Raw genomic sequence first — 19,443 nt, forward strand, 5'->3', positions numbered from 1 at the left:
AAGGCCTGGGAGGGTAGAGGGCGGGGAAGATTACATGACAAAGATGACAAAGGGAGTGGTAATGGTTGTAGTGAAGAAATCAAGCATTTGTTCAGAGTGAGAATTAATGACAGATCGATGATGGCTCTGCCCAAAAGCAGAAACATATAAAATAATTAGATTCAGGCAGGCGCATGGCATAAAACAAACTAAAATGGGGGACAAAGTTCATGGTCTGAAGTTTGTTTCGCTCAATGCTGAGTCCTGGGGGCTAAAATGTGTCTAATTGGGAGATGAGGTGCCACTCCTCGAGCTTACTTTAGGCTTCACTGGAACAGTGTAGCAGGCCAAGGGCACAAATACAAGCATGAGAGCGAAGAAAATGACAAGTGACTGGAAGGTTGGGGTTATGGATGAGGGGTGGTGTCCACAAAGGGGTCATCCAGTCTGCAGTTGGTCTCCCCAGTGTAGAGGAGGCCATATTGTGAGTGGCGAATTCACTAAACTGGAACTAAGTACAAGTAAATTGTTGCTTCACCTGGAAGGAATGTTTGGATTGAAAGGGAGGAGGTGCAAATGGATAGGAAGGCACTGTGCAAGGGGAACAATTTTTCTGAAATATCTTCCTTTTCCCGCATCTGAGAAATCCTGCCACTTTTGTTGACAGAGCAACTCAACCATGTCTGAAAAATTTCCCACAATTCTGTTGCCATCCATTCAACTCTTTCCCAGAATCATTACAGGGTTATCCTTGTCATCACTTCCTACATCACCAAATTCTGTATCACCCTCTGAAATGTGCTCCATCTTTGGAATGATGGCACCACCAATCACATCTTCCTCTCCCCTGTCAAGATTTGAAGGGAATGTTCCCTCTGTGACCGCCTTGGCCCACTCCTCAATCATCCCAACATCTCGTCCCCATCCCATAGCATCCTCCCTTGCAAAGACAGCAGAGCTCGAACCCTACACAATGGCTGGAGCTTCTACTGTGGAGAGGACTTGTCTTTCCTTCAAGTCCACATGAGGCAAGCAATGGAAAACCACCTCATGTGTACTTTTCTGGAGTCATGTTGCTGGAACCATGTTGGTCACTGCTTATTAAAGTTAAAGATGGGAGGCTGGGCATGAGTTGCTGAAGAAGAACGCCATGAGGCTTGAGGAATAAGCAGAGGGCCTGGCCTTGGGCAGTTCACCACTACAACAGTAAAGAACTGGACTTGAGTCTAGTATTCTGGTCTATATACAATCCCCAAACTCAGGCTATTTTCCACCCCATCACCTGTTTGTTCACTTTTGGTACAGATTGGACATTGATGCAAACATCTCAGGCCTCATGCCTCATTGCTCTTTTAATGCTCATTTGCCTTTAACATTCCAATCTGCGTGGAGTTTGCACATTCTCCCCGTGTCTGTGTGGGCTCCGTCCCACCATTCAAAGATGTACGGGTTAGGCAAATTGGCCATGCCAAATTCAGAGTCGGGGGGCTAGCAGAGTTACGTGGAGTTATGGGGATAGGGCCTGGGTGGGATTGTTGTTAGTGCAGGCTCAGTGGGCTGAATGGCCTCCTTCTGTATTGTAGGGATCCGATGATCTCTGACCTCCCATTTTCTTCTTGTCTTTTCGCCTCCAATCTCCCTCCAAAGTGGTTTCTGTTGCCATACCAGCAATATTCTTTCATGCACGCTTAGTGTGATATAGTACAGCATATTTCAAGTGTTTTAACAAACTATGAGCTTTATTCCCACTTCAGCAGTCTTAAACAGGCTCTTACAGAAACAAAGTTTGCTCCCACACTTCAGCACTGCCAGTACACGGAGATGAAAAATAAGAGATTTATACCTAAGATGTGTTTCAAAGGGTTTGTGTTCCGTGTGCTGTATGTGAAACATAGCTTGTGTTGGTCAGATGGGCAGAGCAGTGTTGGCAAAAGAACCTGAGGTAACGTGAGAGAACAACATTGTGACGAAATGCAAGGCTAGGATTTAGAATGATAGTGTAGTGGATACAGAATCCAATGTATCCTTCAAAATGGAATTGGATACAGACTTCCAGGAGAAAAAAAATGCAAGGAAATAGGCAAGGAGTGGGGCGAACTGGATTGCTCTTCGAACAGGCTAGCATAAACTCAATGGGCTGAATGGCCTCCTTTTGGGCTGTACTGTTATATGGTTCTATTATTCTGTCGACAAGAATAGGAGTTACTAAAACCAATTAATTGAGGAAATTCCCCTTCGCAAATCCAGGTTGGAATTCTCCGGCCATTCACACCCCTCCGCTGCAGCAAGCAAGGGTAGAGAATTTGGCGCTCAGCCAAATCTCCGTTCACTGCAGCGGGACTGGAGAATCCTGCCAGCTTGAATGGCCGGAGAATTCTGACCAGGTGTGATTCTTCTTATCTGTTGCTCAGAGTCTAATCATGTCTGGTAACTCTCCTGTGAAACACATTGAAGAGTTTTAGAATCATAGAATCCTATAGTGCAGAAGAAGGCCATTTGGCCCATCGAGCTCAAGCTCTATCCCCATAACCCCATGTATTTAACCTGCTAATCCACCTGATTGAATAGACTGGGCCTGTACTCGTTAGAGTTTAGAAGGCTGAGGGGGGATCTTATAGAGACGTATAAGATAATGAAGGGGATGGATAGGGTAGAGATAGAGAGATTCTTCCCGCTTAGAAAGGATAGCAGAACTAGAGGGCACAGCCTCAAAATAAGGTGGGGGGGGGGACAGTTTAGATCAGAGTTGAGGAGGAGCTTCTTCATTCAAAGGGTGGTGAATCTCTGGAATTCTCTGCCCGTTGAAGTGGTGGAGGCTACCTCGCTGAATATATTTAAGTCACGGGTAGATAGATTTCTGATAGACAAGGGAATTAAGGGTTATGGGGAGAAAGCGGGAAAGTGGAACTGATCCACTTCAGATCAGCCATGATCTTATTGAATGGTGGGGCAGGCTCGAGGGGCTAGATGGCCTACTCCTGCTCCTATTTCTTATGTTCTTATGTACTTATATTATTATTACTGACACTATGGGGAAATTTAGCATGGCCAATGCACCTAACCCGCACACCTTTGGACTCAGGGAAGGAAACCGGAGCACCCAGAGGAAGCCCACACAGACAGTGACCCAAGCCGGGAATACGAACCCGGGTTCCTGGTGCTGTGACTCAGTCGTGCTACTGTGCTGCCTATAGCTTATTACCACATGAGAAGCTATGTGAATAGAAGGTGCTGTTGGGAAAACAAAGACAGAAATCACCAAAAGTAGCCACAACAATTCAAGAACAACAAAATGTATCAGGGTAATGGAATCCAAATCAGGGAGACAACATTAAGCTTATACGCAGCATCAGTTAGATCACAGTTGATACACCGTGTGTGGCCTCCTTACCACCGAAAGAATGTTGGAGATAGTGTAGAAAAAAGGATAATGAGGTTGTAGTCAGAATTGAGAGGATAAAACTATTGTGAAGGATTAAACAGGATCTTTTCTCTGGAAATCAGAAGGTTAAAAAAAGTTGCAAAAATGGCCTTAGCGTGGAATTGTAAAGGGCGGATATTGTGGATAATATATATAAGTTCTGTATGTTGCATTGGTGGTGGTTCAGTGATTAGATCTTGAGGGTTGTGTGTTTAAACAAGAGCTCCTTTATCGGCAGACCATAGCTATGTACAGTTCCGAGTGCGATATTGCAATGATGTAGCTGCCACTATGCAGGCTAACAGCTGACAGAGCACTTGCTTCCAGACTGTTGTCTGACCATGATTTACATCACACAGTGGGTGTTGCCAGTCTCCAGTCCCATGTCAACTATTGCTCTGCCAATCACCTTCCATTATAGTACGCAGGCTCATATCATCACAGCTGGCAGGAGCAAACTGAGAGCAGCCAGATGTTAATTTAAGATAACCGCAAATGGATCAACTAAAAGATTTAGGAGGGCTTTCTCGTTAAGGAGAATGATGAGAATGTGGAACTCTCTGCCATATGGAGTGGTTGAAGCTTGTATCAATACATTAAAGGCAAGTTTTGATGCATGTATTAGGGAGAAGGGAGTAGAGGGATATAAACGTAGAGGTTTTATTGAGGGGTTCTTAAAGTGAGAGAAGGATTGCTTAACCCAGTTGTGCCAATTGCCCTGTTTCTGTGTTGTAGATTTGATATTATTCAAGAATTAAATGCTTGGGAATCTGCAATAAGACAGGTTCCAGCCCCCTGGAACAATAGTGGGAGCTTCGTATCTTGGCAGCATGTATCGGTGTGGACAGACTATCCATTCTCCTTTTATTCATTCATAGAAGGTGGGCATCACCTGTTGGTATGGCCAACATTTTAGTGCCCATCTCTAATTGCCCTTGAAAAGGTGGTGATGAGCTGCCTTCTTGAACTGTTGCAGTCCATGAGGTATAGAACCATAGAATCTACAGCGCAGATGGAGGCCATTTGGCCCATCCAGGCTGCACCAAGGAAATCCAACCCAGGCCCTACCCCCCCCACCCCATATGTTTACCCTCCTAATCCCCCTGACACTAAGGGGCAATTTATCATGGCCAAAAAACCTAACCCATACATCTTTGGTAGGTACACAGGAAAATAGAAGATAGAAGCAGGAAGAGGCCATTCAGCCCTTCGAGCCTGCTCTGCTATTTATCACGATCGTGGTTAATTGTTCAACTCAAAAGCCTAATTCTGCTTTCTCCCCCTAACCTTTGATCCCATTCACCCCAAGTGCTATATCTCGCTGCCTCTTGAATACATTCAATGTTTTGGTATCAATATGTCCTGTGGTAATGAATTCCAGAGGCTCACCACTCTTTGGGTGAAGAAATATCTCTTCGCCTCCGTCCTAAATGGTCTATCCTGAATTCTCGGACTGTGATCCCTGGATCTGGACTCCCCCACCATCAGGAACATCCTCCCTGCATCTACCCTGTGTAGTCCTGTTAGAATTTTATAAGTCTCTATGAGATCCCTCTCATTCGTCTGTACTCCAGCAAAAATAATCCTAACCGAGTCAATCTCTCCTCATACATCAGTCCCGCCATCCCTGGAATCAGCCTGGTAAACCTTCACTGCACTCCCTCAAGGGCAAGAAAATCCTCCCTCAGAAAAGGAGACCAAAGCTGCACATAATACTCTGGGTGTGGTCTCACCAAGACCCTGTATAATTGCAACAACACATCCCTGCTCCTGTACTCGAAACCTCTCACTACGAAAGCCGATGTGTCATTTGCCTTCTTTACTGCCTGCCGCACCTGCATGCTTACCTTCAGTGACTGGTGCACAAGGACACCCAGGTCCCTCTGCACCCTCCCCTTTGCCAACTTACAGCCAGTACAGTGACGTTAGAGAGAGAGAGCTCCAGGATTTTGACCCAGTGACAGTGAAGGAATGGCGATATGTTTCCAAGACAGGATGGTGAGGGACTTGGAGGGAAGTGTGCAGCATTTCCGTGCGGTCTGTCCGCCGGGATGGTAGAGGTGACGGGTTTATAAGGTGCCATCGGAGGAGTTGCTGCAGTGAATCTTATGGATGGTACACATTACTGTCAACGTGCATCGATGGTAGACGGAGTCAATATTTACTGAATTTCTAGCCTATGCTGACTGGATCTGAGGCCCATTATGAGGCCCAGAGTTAGTTATGAAGAGAAGGCAGGAGTTGTGCTTTGCAGAGTTAGACAGAACAAAAGGACGTGGTTGGTACAGGTTGAAGATCAGTCAAAGGTGCGAAGGGCGAATTCTCATTTCATCAGGGTAGCCCAGTGGTTAGCACTGCTGCTTCACAGCTCCAGGGACCTGGGTTCGATTCTCAGCTTGGGTCACTGTCTGTGTGGAGTTTGCACATTCTCCCTGTGGCTATGTGGATTCCTTCCTTAAATTCAAAGCGTAAGGGGTTAAGTTACTACAGCTTCAGTTAATACGTTGCAGAATAAAACAACCCACTCTCAAAGTCATTCTGATTCAAGAATTGGTGCAGTGAAGCATTTACTAATATAAAAGTAAGTTTGAGTTCTGACCATGATGAAATTCACTGGGTAATCTTGTGTCCAAACGTCAAAGCAACTACAAAACTGAACAATGCCATGTAGTGTCACTCAGTACGGTTTAGTATACGTGGCATGGTGGCGCAGTGGGCAGCACCGCTGCTTTACAGCTCCAGGGACCTGGGTTCAATTCCCGGCTCGGGTCACTGTCTGTCTGTAGTTCGCACGTTCTCCTTGTGGCTGCGTGGATTTCTTCCGGGTGCTCCGATTTCCTCCCACAGTCCAAAGATGTGCATTGGCCATGCTAAATTGCCCCCTAGTATCTCAGAATGCATAGGTTAGAGGGATTAGTGGGGTAAATATGTGGAGTTATGGGGAGAGGACCTGGATAGGATTGTGGTCAGTGCAGGCTCGATGGGCCGAATGGCCTTCTTCTGCACCGTAGAGATTCTATGGATTCTTCCGTGGAAATTACACTGATCCAGCAAAACTCAGCTCCCTCCTTATTGAATTCAAATGCAGCAAGCTTTATAGATAACATTAGATATTGTGGCTGTAAGCTGCAGATGGGAAGCTGACTGGGCAACTTACCAATCCTTAAAGGTGGGGGATCAGGAGACATCTCATCTGTTCACTTAAAGCGAGGAGTCCTCAGGCAACTCCCCTCCTCCTGTGCCCCCTTCCTTCACTCGCCATCTGTGCCCATCAGTCAATCCACTTAAAAAGCAGAATTCGTACCAACAAGCCTTGTTTCATACACAGCAAGCCACAGTGAAAGTGGAACGTACCAGGAACGTAAATACCATTAAAACCACCATCGGAAAATAAATTGTAAATAGGAATTGTCCTCAAAGGTGAAAAACAACCAATCAGAGCTGGGATGAAATTGACGGACTACCTCAAAACTTGGAAAGAAAGATATAGTGGACACAACGCTAGCAGAAGCGAAGAGACAACTATGAAGATATGCATATGTTTAACATGGGCAGCACAGAGGCAAAGTGGTTAGCAGCGTTGCCTCATTGTGCCAGAGGCCAACGTCTGATTCTGGCCTTGGGTCACAGTCACTGTGGACTCTGCACATTCTCTCTGTGTCTGCGTGGGTTTCCTCCGGATGTTCCAGTTTCCTCCCACAGTCTAAAGATGTGTGGGTTAGGTTGATTGGCCATGCTAAACTGCCCCTGGTGTCAGGCAGATTAGCAAGGCACATAGTTGGGGTTAAAGGGATTGGCCTGGGTGGGACTGTTATTGGTGCAGATTCGATGGGCTGTATGGCCTCCTTCTGCACTGTAGGATTCTAGTCCATTCTATTCGGATAATTGAATTAGTTCCGAGGAATCATTGAGTGAAAGTACAGATAGCAATACGGATTTAAGAAGGAGACATATGAAGCGGGGGCGTGGGGTTGGTGTGGGTAATTCACTCAACTCCTCGAGCCACCAATCCAACCACTACTAACCTTTACCTCAACTCCATTTCTCCATCTTTGCCCCACATCCCTCCAAACCCATAGCAACAAGAACTTCTCTCTCAACTTTAGACATTCCAATTGTGTCAACATCCATAGCATTTACAGGGAAAGAAGTTAACATCCCAACTACTCTGAAATGATGCACTTTCAGAGATTTCATTAGTGAGCAACAAGGGATTTATTAACAAGTGATGTGGAACTGCAGCATGTTTGCAACAAACTCTGAATTACCTCTTGCCAGTAGAACTCCTTCCTTGGGGTGATTTCCCCATTCTGCATCCCGATTGGCCACTCAGCTCAGGTGACCCTTACTCTGCTGTGTTGCCCTTCAAGGGACAATCAGCACACGCCGCTAGTGGCATTTGTTACCAAATAAACCTGTTGGACTTTAACCTGGTGTTGTGAGACTTCTTACTGTGTTTACCCCAATCCAACACCGGCATCTCCATATCACTGCTGCAGTTGTACGGGGCTTTGATGGGTCCACATCTGGAGCACTGTGCACAGTTTTGGCTGCCCTCATAGAAAGAACCCTACAATGCAGAAAGAGGCCCTTCAGCCCATCGAGTCTGCACTGACCACAAACCCACCCAGGCCCTACCCCCATATCCCTACATATTATACCCACTAATCCCTCTAACCGACGCATCTCAGGACACTAAGGGGCAATTTTAGCATGACCAATTAACCCAACCCACACATCTTTGGACTGTGGGAGGAAACCAGAGCACCTGGAAGAAACCCAGGCAGACACGAGGAGAATGTGCAAACTCCACACAGACAGTGACCCGAGCCGGGAATCGAACACAGGTCCCTGGAGCTGGGAAGCAGCAGTGCTAACCCACTGTGCTACCGTGCTGCCCCAATACCATGCCTTATTTAAGAAAAGATATAAATCCATTAAAAACAGTTCAGAGAAGATTCATTTGACCTGTTACTGAGATCGGGGGGGTTGATCCCATGAGGGAAGGTTGGATAGGGTGGACCTGTATCCAATGAAGTTTAGAAGATCAAGAGATGGTCTTACCGAAACTTATAAGATTCTGAGGAGAATTGACTGGGAAGTTGCTGAAAGGATGTTTCCACATGTGGAAGAGACTAGAACTTGGGGACATGGTTTAAAAATAAAGGCCCTCCCACTGAAGGAGCTGAGGTGAGGAGGAATATCTTCCCTCGGGGAGTTAAGAACCTTTGGAAGTCTTTCCCCCAGAGTGTGGTAGAGACGGGGTCAGTGAATATTTTTAAGGCTGAATTAGATATATTCCTGATAAACAAAGGAGTCGAAGGGGATAGGAAGAAAAGTAGAGTTAGAACATAGAAAAACTACAGCACAAACAGGCCTTCGGCCCACAAGTTGCGCCGATGATATCCATACCTACTAGTCTTACCTATAACCCTCAATTCTATTAAGTCCCATCTACTCATCCAGAAGTCTCTTGAAAGACCCCAGCGAGTTCGCCTCTACCACCACCGACAGCAGCCGATTCCACTCACTCACCACCCTCTGAGTGAAAAACTTACCCCTGACATCTCCTCTGTACCTGCTCCCCAGCACCTTAAACCTGCTTCCTCAGTTGAGACAGTAAGAAGCCTGACAACACCAGGTTTAAGTCCAACCGATTTATTTGATAGTAAACTCACAAGCTTTCGAGGTTAACCTCTTCGTCAGAGGTCGAAAGCTTGTGAGTTTACTATCAAATAAATCGGTTGGACTTAAACCTGGTGTTGCCAGACTTCTTACTGTGTTTACCCCAGTCCAACGCCGGCATCTCCACATCATGACTACTATCCTCAGCTGAGAGCACAGTCAGATCAACGGTTATCTTATTGAATGCTGGAGCAGCCTCGAGGGGCTGAATGGCCTCGTCCTTGTCCTAATTTGTATGTAGCCCTAATTTTAAGATTGTGACTCTTTGTTTGATATTCCCACACCAGAGGAAATCGACTCCCTGAATTCCACTCCATTTCATCATTCTAAGTACATCAATTAGATTATCTCTCGATACTCTAAACTCGAGGGAATTCAAGGCGGGAATTGTAACTTGCCCTCAATTTTAACTCTTTAAGGCTTGGTTTCATTCAGAGGAATATGAGCTGTGCAGTCCCCAAGGCCAATGTGCTGAGGTGTGGCATCCAGAACTGGATGCAATGCTTGACTGAAGTACAACGTCCCCCTCTTTATTTCGCAGACCTCCTGAGATGAAGGTCAATATTCCAGTCGCCTGCTTCATTACATTTTGTACCTCGCGTGGGCTTTTATTTACAATTTTTAGACAGAAGCCAGTGCTCTGTCCACAATTTCGAAACAAAAGCCGGAAGAAATTGAGGAAGGACAAAGCATCCCTCCACAAACAAAGACCCGAAAGCCTGCTGCCGGAAGCTGGCGATGATAGCGAAACATGTTAGCCTGACACTGGCATTTCAAAGACAGCTAATACAGCATTATTACTATGGCAACAGAGCAGACGTGCGCAGGTAATAGCGGGAGAACTGAGAAATATTTAAGTGGAAGTTTGCAACGTTCAACTGTGAAGAGAGAAAAGCTCTCGATCAGTGATGTGGCAAGAAACAAATCCTTGGATGGAGAGATCATTATCCAATTATCAGGGGTGGCACGGTGGCATAGTGGTTAGCATTGCTACCTCACAGTGCTAGGGATCGATTCCAGCTTCGGGTCACTGTCTGTGTGGAGTTTGCACACTCTCCCCGTGTCTGTGTGTGTTTCCTTCGGGTACTCTAGTTTCCTCCCACAGTCCAAAGATGTGGCCATGCTAAATTGACCCTTAATATCAGGGGGATAAGAGGGGTAAATACATGGGGTTACAGGGATAGGGCTTGGGTCGGATTGTTGGCGTAGACTCAATGGGCTGAATGGCCTCATTCTGCACTGTAGGGATTCTATGATTATCAAACCTCTGGTGTGGAAGTGACTCATTTTCATTGAATTATGCAAACAGTTACAGTCACTGCTCTATTTAATATCTTACAGAGGCTTCAGGGCCACTTCTCCCACCCACCATCAATCTTTGCCAATTTCTGGAAAAAAATTCTGGAGTCTCATTTAACCTGAGGAAGTGTTAACAGCCACCATTTCACTGCTAAGGGAAAGAATGGATTGTGGAAAGAAGCACAGGAACTATTTTTTGATTTCGTTTGATTTGACTTATTATTGTCACAGGCATTGGTGAAAAGCATTGTTTCTTGCGCGCTACACAAAGCATACCACTCATAGAGAAGGAAAGGAGAGAGTGCAGAATGTAGTGTGACAGTCAGAGTGTTAGGGTGTAGAGAAAGATCAAATTAATGCAAGGTAAGTCCATTCAAAAGTCTGACGGCAGCAGGGAAGAAGCTGTTCTTGAGTCGGTTGGTATGTGACCTCAGACTTTTGTATCTTTTTCCCGACAGAAGAAGATGGGGGGAAGAGAGAATGTCCGGGGTGGCGTGGGGTCCTTAATTATGCTGGCTGCTTTGCCGAGGCAGCTGCTTGCCAGGTTGCAATTATCTCGTTCATGGGCCACGTCAGATGGTTTTTGGATCAGTTTGATATTCTAGCCTCATAGCTCGGTCTGCTACTTCAACGCCAACCAGAGAGAACAGCAGCAGATATCCCGATGACAAAACAGCCAGCCACCAACGCAACTCCTCACAGGCTGCTTGGTTTGAAAAGTCTCTGATCATCACCTGAGTGGGCAAAGTACAGAAACCCGCATCATGCTGTGGCCAGCTTGTGAGTTTACTATCAAATAAATCGGCTGGACTTAAACCTGGTGTTGTCAGACTTCCTGCTGTCTCTGACCAGGGATGCATCTGGACAGAACCCTGCCATGAAGGAAACATACTCTGGAGATTGACTTCCCAAACTTTGGAAATCACATGAACTAATATTTATTCTGTGATTTATATACTGTTGTCGTTCATAATTGTAAATCTTCCTGTTTCCTATAGCCCAAATATGTGTAAGTAATTTGTGTGAAAGTGTAATACATGTGTGTGTGTGTAATGTGTGTGTGTGATGTGTATGTGTGTGTGTAATCTGTATGTGTATAATGTGTGTATAATCTGTGGGTGTATAATGTGTGTGTAAAGTGTGTGTGTAATCTGCATGTGTATGGGTGTGTAATGTGTGTGGATGTGTAGTGTGTGTGTAATGTGTGTGTATGCGTAATGTGTGTGTAGTGCGTGTGTACGTATAAATGTGTGTGTATGTGTAATGTGTGTGTGTATGTACATACGTGTGTGTAATATATGTATGTAATGTGTGTGTGTAATGTGTGTGGATGTGTAGTGTGTGTGTGTAATGTGTTTAGTGTGTGTATGTTTATGTACGTGTGTAGTGTGTGCGTAATTTGTGTGTGTGTGTGACTGTGTATGTATGTAATGTGTGTGAGCACATACATGTGAATAATATGTGTACGCTTATGTTTGTGGGTGCACATGTGTGTAAATGCACGTTAGAATATAACTGGTGACAACTTTGTATTGGGTGTAATGTGACCAACGGCAACAAGATGTAAAGGTCAGCTGACCCAGTAAACCATGGAACCAATTTAAGAATGATGTAATAGCCAGTTGACCAGCTAACTCACTATAAATAAGAACCTGTTGGGAATTGTGGGGACCTTGGATTGGCCCAGGATGAGGCCCTAAGTTTGGAGTAATGACGTTTCTTTATGACACCCTTTCTTTGATTTATAAGTTGGAGTAAGTTTTATTCTATTTTTATTGTCTGCATTTGAAGAGTTTCTTCTGAAGAAACAATGTGTGCTGTGTGTGTTTGTAATAAAGAACAAAGAAAAGTACAGCACAGGAACAGGCCCTTTGGCCCTCCAAGCCTGTGTCGATCTTGATGTCCTAATTAGACTAAAGAAAAAGCCTTCCGCCCTCATTCAGTCCATATCCCTCTATTCTCTCCCTATTCATGTGCCAGTTAAATGTCACTAATGTGTCTGCTTCCATCACTTCCTCTGGCCGCGCAGTCCAGGCACCCACCAGTTTCTGCATGAAACATTTCCCCCATCCATCTCCCTTAAGTGTTCTCCCTCTCACCTTAAACCTGTGTCCCCTTGTAATTGACACTTCCACTCTGGGAAAAAGCCTCTGACTATTTACCCTGATTATACCTCTATCAGGTCTACCCCTCAGCCTCCGGCTTTCAGTGAAAACAATCCTCTTTATTCAACCTCTTCTCATAGCCAACACCCTTGAGACCAGGCAACGTTCTGGTGAACCTTCTTTGCACTCTCTCCAAAGCTTCCACGTCCTTTTGGTAATGTATGTAATGCGTGTGCATGTATATGTAATGTTTGTATGTGTGTTTGTGTTTAATGTGTGTGTATGTATATGTAATGTTTGTATGTATGTGCATAATGTGTGTGTGTATCTGTGTTCACATGCAGCAAAAACCCAGTTTGCAGGTGCAGCAGGTGATCAGGAAGGCGAATGGGATGCTGGCCTTCATAGCGAAGGGGATTGAATATAAAAGTAGGGAGGTCTTGCTGCAGCTGTATAGGGCATTGGTGAGGCCGCAGCTGGAGTACTGTGCGCAGTTTTGGGCGCCGCACCTGCGCAAAGATATTTTGGCCTTGGAGGGAGTGCAGAGGAGGTTTACTAGGCTGGTACCGGAGTTGAGGGGGTTGAGCTATGAGGAGAGGCTGAATAAACTAGGCTTGTACTCGTTGGAGTTTAGAAGAATGAGGGGAGATCTCATTGAGACGTATAAGATGATGAATGGGATGGATAGGATAGAGGTGGAGAGACTCTTCCCGCTCAGAAAAGACTGTCGGACTAGGGGGCACAGCCTCAAGATAAAGGGGGGGCGTTTTAGAACGGAGTTGAGGAGGAACTTCTTCACTCAAAGGGTGGTGAATCTCTGGAATTCTCTACCCGTTGAAGTGGTGGAGGCTGCCTCGCTAAATATTTTCAAGAAGTGGGTTGATGGGTTTTTGATAAGAGAGGGGATTAAGGGTTACGGGGAGAGGGCCGGAAAGTGGAACTGAGCCACGACAGGTCAGCCATGATCTTATTGAATGGCGGGGCAGGCTCGAAGGGCCAGATGGCCTACTCCTGCTCCTATTTCTTATGTTCTTATGTTCTTATAATGTGTGTGTAGTGTATGTGTGTAATGTGTGCACGTGTGTGTAGTGTGTGCACATGTCTATGTGTATATGTGAGTGTGTGAGGTTGCAAACTCTGAACTGTGCCTGAAGAAGCATTGAGAAGGATGAAGGAATGCACAAGAACCCAGAGTTGGAGCGATGTACTGTCCTGAAGAGGAGAGTTGTAGAGTTTGAAGAGGCTACAGAAAGAAATAAGGGTGATCCCATGGAGGGATTTAAACATGAGGACGGCATTATTAAATGAGAGATGTTGGGAACTCCAGGAGCCAATGTAACTTAGTGAGGATAGCATGAAGTCACATTGCTTTAACAAAAACTGGAGACAATAAAACCAGAGGTCAGCATTCACTAACTCTCAGGAGTTACTCCATACAGGGGTGAATGCAATCCGTAAGAAAACGTGATTTAACCAAGTGACTTCAGACTGCGTAAAGGATTTCAAAACAGAAATACTGAAGGGTTGGAAGACTGATCACCTCTCCCTGCTGCTGCTTTTAGCAAACAACTGTAAACCTTTGTAATAAAATAAAATAGCCTCAAGCATTAATGCACAATGCTCCACAACCTGTGCCAAAGATTTTCCTGAATCTTTCCTGCCTTAGTGTATCTGTTGCTGAAAACCTCGTTCTCATCTTTGTTACATCCAGTGGCAAGTTTGCTTTGATAATTTGGAGTTTATTTTAATATTGTTAAAACTGCCGTTGAAATGAAAAATAACTTTCTTTTGCTGTTTTTGTTGTGATCTCCTACTGTAAGTTCAGCTGAAGAACTATAAAAAGCACAAAGAAATGGCAAAACATATCACTGACAAAGACTTCTACTCTTTTCCTGAGGTGAGGGAGTTTACCCATACTTCCTGTGGAAATTCAGGGCCAATATTTGCCAAACTTATGGCACAGGGAGAAGCCATTCTTTTTTCTAATTCATTCATAAGACATGAGTGTCGCTGGCCAGCATTTATTGCCCATCCCTAATTGCCCTTGAAACTGAGTGTCTTGTTAGGCCATTTCAGAGGACGGTTGACAGTTAATCACATTGCTGTGGCTCTGGAGTCCGGTGTAGGCCAGACCAGGTAAGGACGGCAGATTTCCATCCCTAAAGGACATTAGTGAACCAGATGAGTTTTTCCAACAATCGACATTGGTTTCACGGTCATCAGTAGATTCTTAATTCCAGGTATTTATTATTGAATTCAAATTCCAACATCTGCCGCAGTGGAATTCGAACCCAGGTCCCCAGAACATTAGCTGAGTTTCTGGATTAATAACCTAGCAAAGATACCACTAGGCATCATCTCCCCTTCTTCTCCTTGGGTTATTTATCCAAGCCCGTGGCATGATTTTTCCTATGGTGTGATGCAGACTCAGGTCCAGACCCTGTCCTAGCCAAAATGGGCAAATCAGGCTTAATGTTAATCCAATCCCCATGCTACCTGTGTTACCAGCTGGGTTAACTGGTCCCCCATGTCATGCTTACACCAGTTCTTTGAAAATATTATCCAATTAAACCCATTCCCAGGATATTGGCCCATTTTCTTGCAGTTTTCCCCCTCAAACACTTAGCCGATTCCCTGACCAAGTTACTGTATCAGCTGCTTCTCGGGATACGGGGATAGGGTGGGGTTATTGTCAGTGCAGATTCACATGGATTCCTTCTGTACTGTAGGGGTTCTATGATTCTATCCAGTCGGATAGTACATTCCAAATCATAAACAAGCCTCTGAATTAAAATATTCTTTCCGTCTCACTTCTGTTTGTGTTCTCTGGTTATGAATCAGTCCGTCAAAGTTTCTCTTCTTTACTTTTTCAAAATCCTTCTCAATTTTCGAGAATAGCCTAGTGCTTCACGTCGTTAGTGTACGCTTAAACTGGACCAACTGATGGGCAACACGACAGCTCAGTGACTGTCGCTGATTGCTGTGCAGATACATGGATTTGGGTCGGTGTCTGTGGGAGTTTGCGCATTCTCCCCGGGCTTGTGTGGGTTTTCTCCGGGTGCTCCGGTTTCCTCCCACACCCCAAAAACGTGCTCTTCGGCTGATTGGTGTAACAAATTGTCCCTAAATTAGGCCTCCCTCAATCTGGTTATAATTCTCTAAATTTGCACACCTTTATTGTGGAGTCCAATAGGCGTAGACAAAGGTAGAAGAGGGGTTGGAATGAGGCACGGTTATAATGGTGGTGTGGGCTTGTAGGGCCAAAGGGCCTGTTTCCTCTGCTGCATTGTCCTTTGTTCTTTATTTTGAATACCACTCGATTAGATTTCCTCAGAACCTTCTCTCATGAGAACAATCCTCCAGCCTCTCTACCCAGCTGAAGTCTCTCTTCCCCAGTATCGGTTTTGTAAACCTTGCCTTTCCAAGACATTGACACCTTTCCCAGAATGCGGTGCCTCGAGTGGGAGACAATAGAATTAAACATACAGTACAGAAGATGCCATTCAGCCCATCGAGTCTGCACCGACACGTGTTAAACATCTGACTCCCATTTACCAGCACGTGAATGTTATGACGTGCCTCTTGCTCATCCAGATACTTCTTAAAGGATGTGAACATCAGAAATAGGAGCAGGAGTAGGCCATCCAGCCCTTCGAGCCTGCCCCGCCATTCAATAAGATCATGGCTGATCTGTCGTGGATCAGTTCCACTTTCCCGCCCTCTCCCCATAACCCTTAATCCCCTTGCCTATCAAAAACCTATCTACCCCCGTCTTAAATATATTTAGCGAGGCAGCCTCCACCACTTCAACGGGCAGAGAATTCCAGAGAGGCATCTCTGCCACTGTCCCAGGCAGAGCATTTCAGACTGGCACCATCCTCTGGGTAAAAATGTTTCTCTTTACAATGCCAAAACGGGGGTCTAAGTTTAAGTTTAAAGTTTATTAGCGCCACAGTAGGCTTATATTAATACTGCAATGAAGTTACTGTGAAAATCCCCTAGTCGCCTGTTTGGGTACACTGAGGGAGAATTTAGCACGGCCAATGCACCTAAGCAGCATGTGTTTCGGGTCTAGCCAATGATTTATGAAGGTTTTGTTTGATCTCTGTACTTTTGTACTCTGTCAATGAGACCAAAGTTCCCTTAAGCTTTTCTTTTCTAAAAGCCAATCTAAAACAGAGAGAATAATGAGTAAATTAAGGGAGAGAGGATACAGAGAAAAAACAAAGATGGAGAGGGAGTAAGAATCTATTCGCTAAGTACAATAACCTTTTGTTTAGTTCCTGTGCTTAATCATTAGATAGTTCAACAAATCAGGTCTGTAATTGTAAATCATGGACCTTAACTAAAGTTAATTAAATTGCATACACTGCATTGAAAGGTCCTGTAGTAATAAGATTTAATACCAAAATGCAATTAACCTCCAAGAGAAGGTTGCAGAAAAGATCAGAATGCCTGGATTGGTAAAAGCCAGGGGTTGGCCAATGTCAGCTGAAAAACAATGCAGGATTCCACTCTGGTCGCATAATCGCAGGATGGTAAATGTCTGTGGGAGAGAGAACGAGACAGAAGGAAAGCACCGTCTCTCAATGCAATCCCACTGGAATGAGGGGATGGCCATTTCAAACAATCACGCGCATCGGAAAGCTCCAACCTCGCCTGTGGCTGGGGGTCCGTCCCGCTTCAGCGAATAGGGTTTTCGTTGAGCGCCAAATTTTCCATTCCCGTTGGCAGGGGCAGACGAGATCGGTGAATCCCACCCTAGAATCGGGGGCTGGAAATCTCAGATGAAATGAATGGTGATCAGCGGCATCCTTGACAAAATGAAGTTTGTGTTCTTGGATGAATACATTGAGTTTTGAGCTAGAACAGATTTAGTGATGTAGTTCTGGTTGAATACAACCTCCATCCATCAGGGACTGTCCATTGCTGTGCTGTTGAAAGCTCACTTAAAATGGATTGTGAGTGAATTTTGGATAGCAAAATCCCAAAGAATAAACTGTTGCCATAGTGATAATGCCATCACCTGTCATTATGTTCTCAAAGAAGGTGGAGTTTAGGAGAACAAAGAACAATACAGCACAGGATGCGCATTCTCCTTGTGGTTGGTGGGTTTCCTCCGGGTGCTCCCGTTTCCTCCCACACCCCAAAGATGTGCTCTTAGGCTGATTGGTGTAACAAATTGTCCCTAAATTAGTCTCCCCTTAATCTGGTTCAGCCCTCCAAGCCGATACATGGTTTCTGCTCGCCCGCCCGTTCTATCAAGATACACCTTGAATGTTGTTGACGTGTTTGCTTCACCAGCTCTGCTGGCAGCGCGTTCCAGGCACCCATCACTCTCTGCGTGAGAAACTTTCCCTGCACATCTCCCCTAAGCTTGCCACCTCTCATCTTAAACCTGTGCCCCCTTGTAGTCAACCCACTAAGAGAAAGCCACTGACTATCCACCCTGTCGATGCCTCTTATAATTTTGTAGACATCTTATCAGGTCTCCCCTCAGCCTCCATCTCTCCAGTGAAAACAATCCGAATTTATCCAACCTCTCCTCATATCTTAAACTCTCCAGACCAGGCAACATCCTTCTTTGCACCCTCTCCAAAGCATTCACATCCTTCTGGTAGTGTGATGACCAGAACTGCACGCAATATTCCAAATGCGGCCTAACCAAATGCAGCTGCAACATAACTTGTCAACTTTTATACTTGATGAAGAAGCAGCTGGACATTAAACAAAGAACAAACAACAAACAACAACACAGCACGAGAAACAGGCCCTTCGGCCCAACGAGCCCGCGCCGCCATCTTAACAATGTGTTTTCCCTCCTCCACCCTTGACCCATGTCTACGCTTATGGTACCCCCATTGGAAACCAGATTAAGGGGACAATAATTTAGGGACAATTGGATACACCAATCAGCCTAAGAGCACATCTTTGGGGTGTGGGAGGAAACCGGAGCACCCGGAGAAAACCCACGCAAGCACGGGGAGAATGTGCAAACTCCCACAGATACTGGCCCAAATCCATGTATCTGCACAGCAAACAGTGATAGTCACTGAGCTGTCGTGTTGCCCATCTGCTGGTCCAGTCTTAAGCACACACAAATGACGCGAAAGTACTAAGGCTATTCTGGTTTCCAATGGGGGTACCATAAGCGTAGACATGGGTCAAGGGTGGTGTAGGAAAAAGACATTGTTAAGATGGCGGCGCGGGCTCGTTGGGCCGAAGGGCCTGTTTCCCGCGCTGTGTTGCTCTTTGTTATATATGGGATTATGATAATACGGCCAGGGTGGGGATTGTTGTCGGTGCAGGCTTAATGGACTGAATAGAGAAACTCTATGATTGTATGAATATTTGGCACAGAACCCAGCTGCAAAACGTAACAGAAAAAACTTTGGATTCCCGTGACTCTGTGTCCTAGTCCATGTTCCCACCTGAGACCCTTTGCAAGGGTTTTATTGCAAACTATCACTTTTCTGCACTGGGATTGCAGCCACTGGGCTATTGAGTCAGTATAAATTTGTATCCAAGTACAATTTTTCCAAGTGCGCACAGACTCCCAGGAATCACTAAGATCTTTGTAATGTCCAGTATCTCACACCTCCAAAACAGCGATTGGCGTAAAGGACAAACATTGAAGCAGCTACTTCAAAACAAGTGAGAGGCCATTTTCTGTAAGTGGAATGCAACTCATTTTCTCTATTTTTCTGACGGTCATCAATGCTAAATCTGTTGCCTAGGAAACTCTAGCTATGGCGCGATCTCATTAATATCTCACTGCGGTTTTAAATTGCTCCGTGTACAACAGGTTCCTACCAAATCCAATGAGAAGCTATCTTCTTTAACTGGGTCTAATCAGTTTTATTTTAGCATTCCTGAATTTCTGTGCAATGGAATTAATAAATTACTGAAATCGGAACTTTAAAACTGTCTGGAATGTGAGGATTTATCAGGAAG

The sequence above is a fragment of the Carcharhinus amblyrhynchos genome, chromosome 28 (assembly GCF_965287045.1).
Source record: "Carcharhinus amblyrhynchos chromosome 28, sCarAmb.v2.hapA, whole genome shotgun sequence".
Classification (NCBI taxonomy): domain Eukaryota; kingdom Metazoa; phylum Chordata; class Chondrichthyes; order Carcharhiniformes; family Carcharhinidae; genus Carcharhinus; species Carcharhinus amblyrhynchos.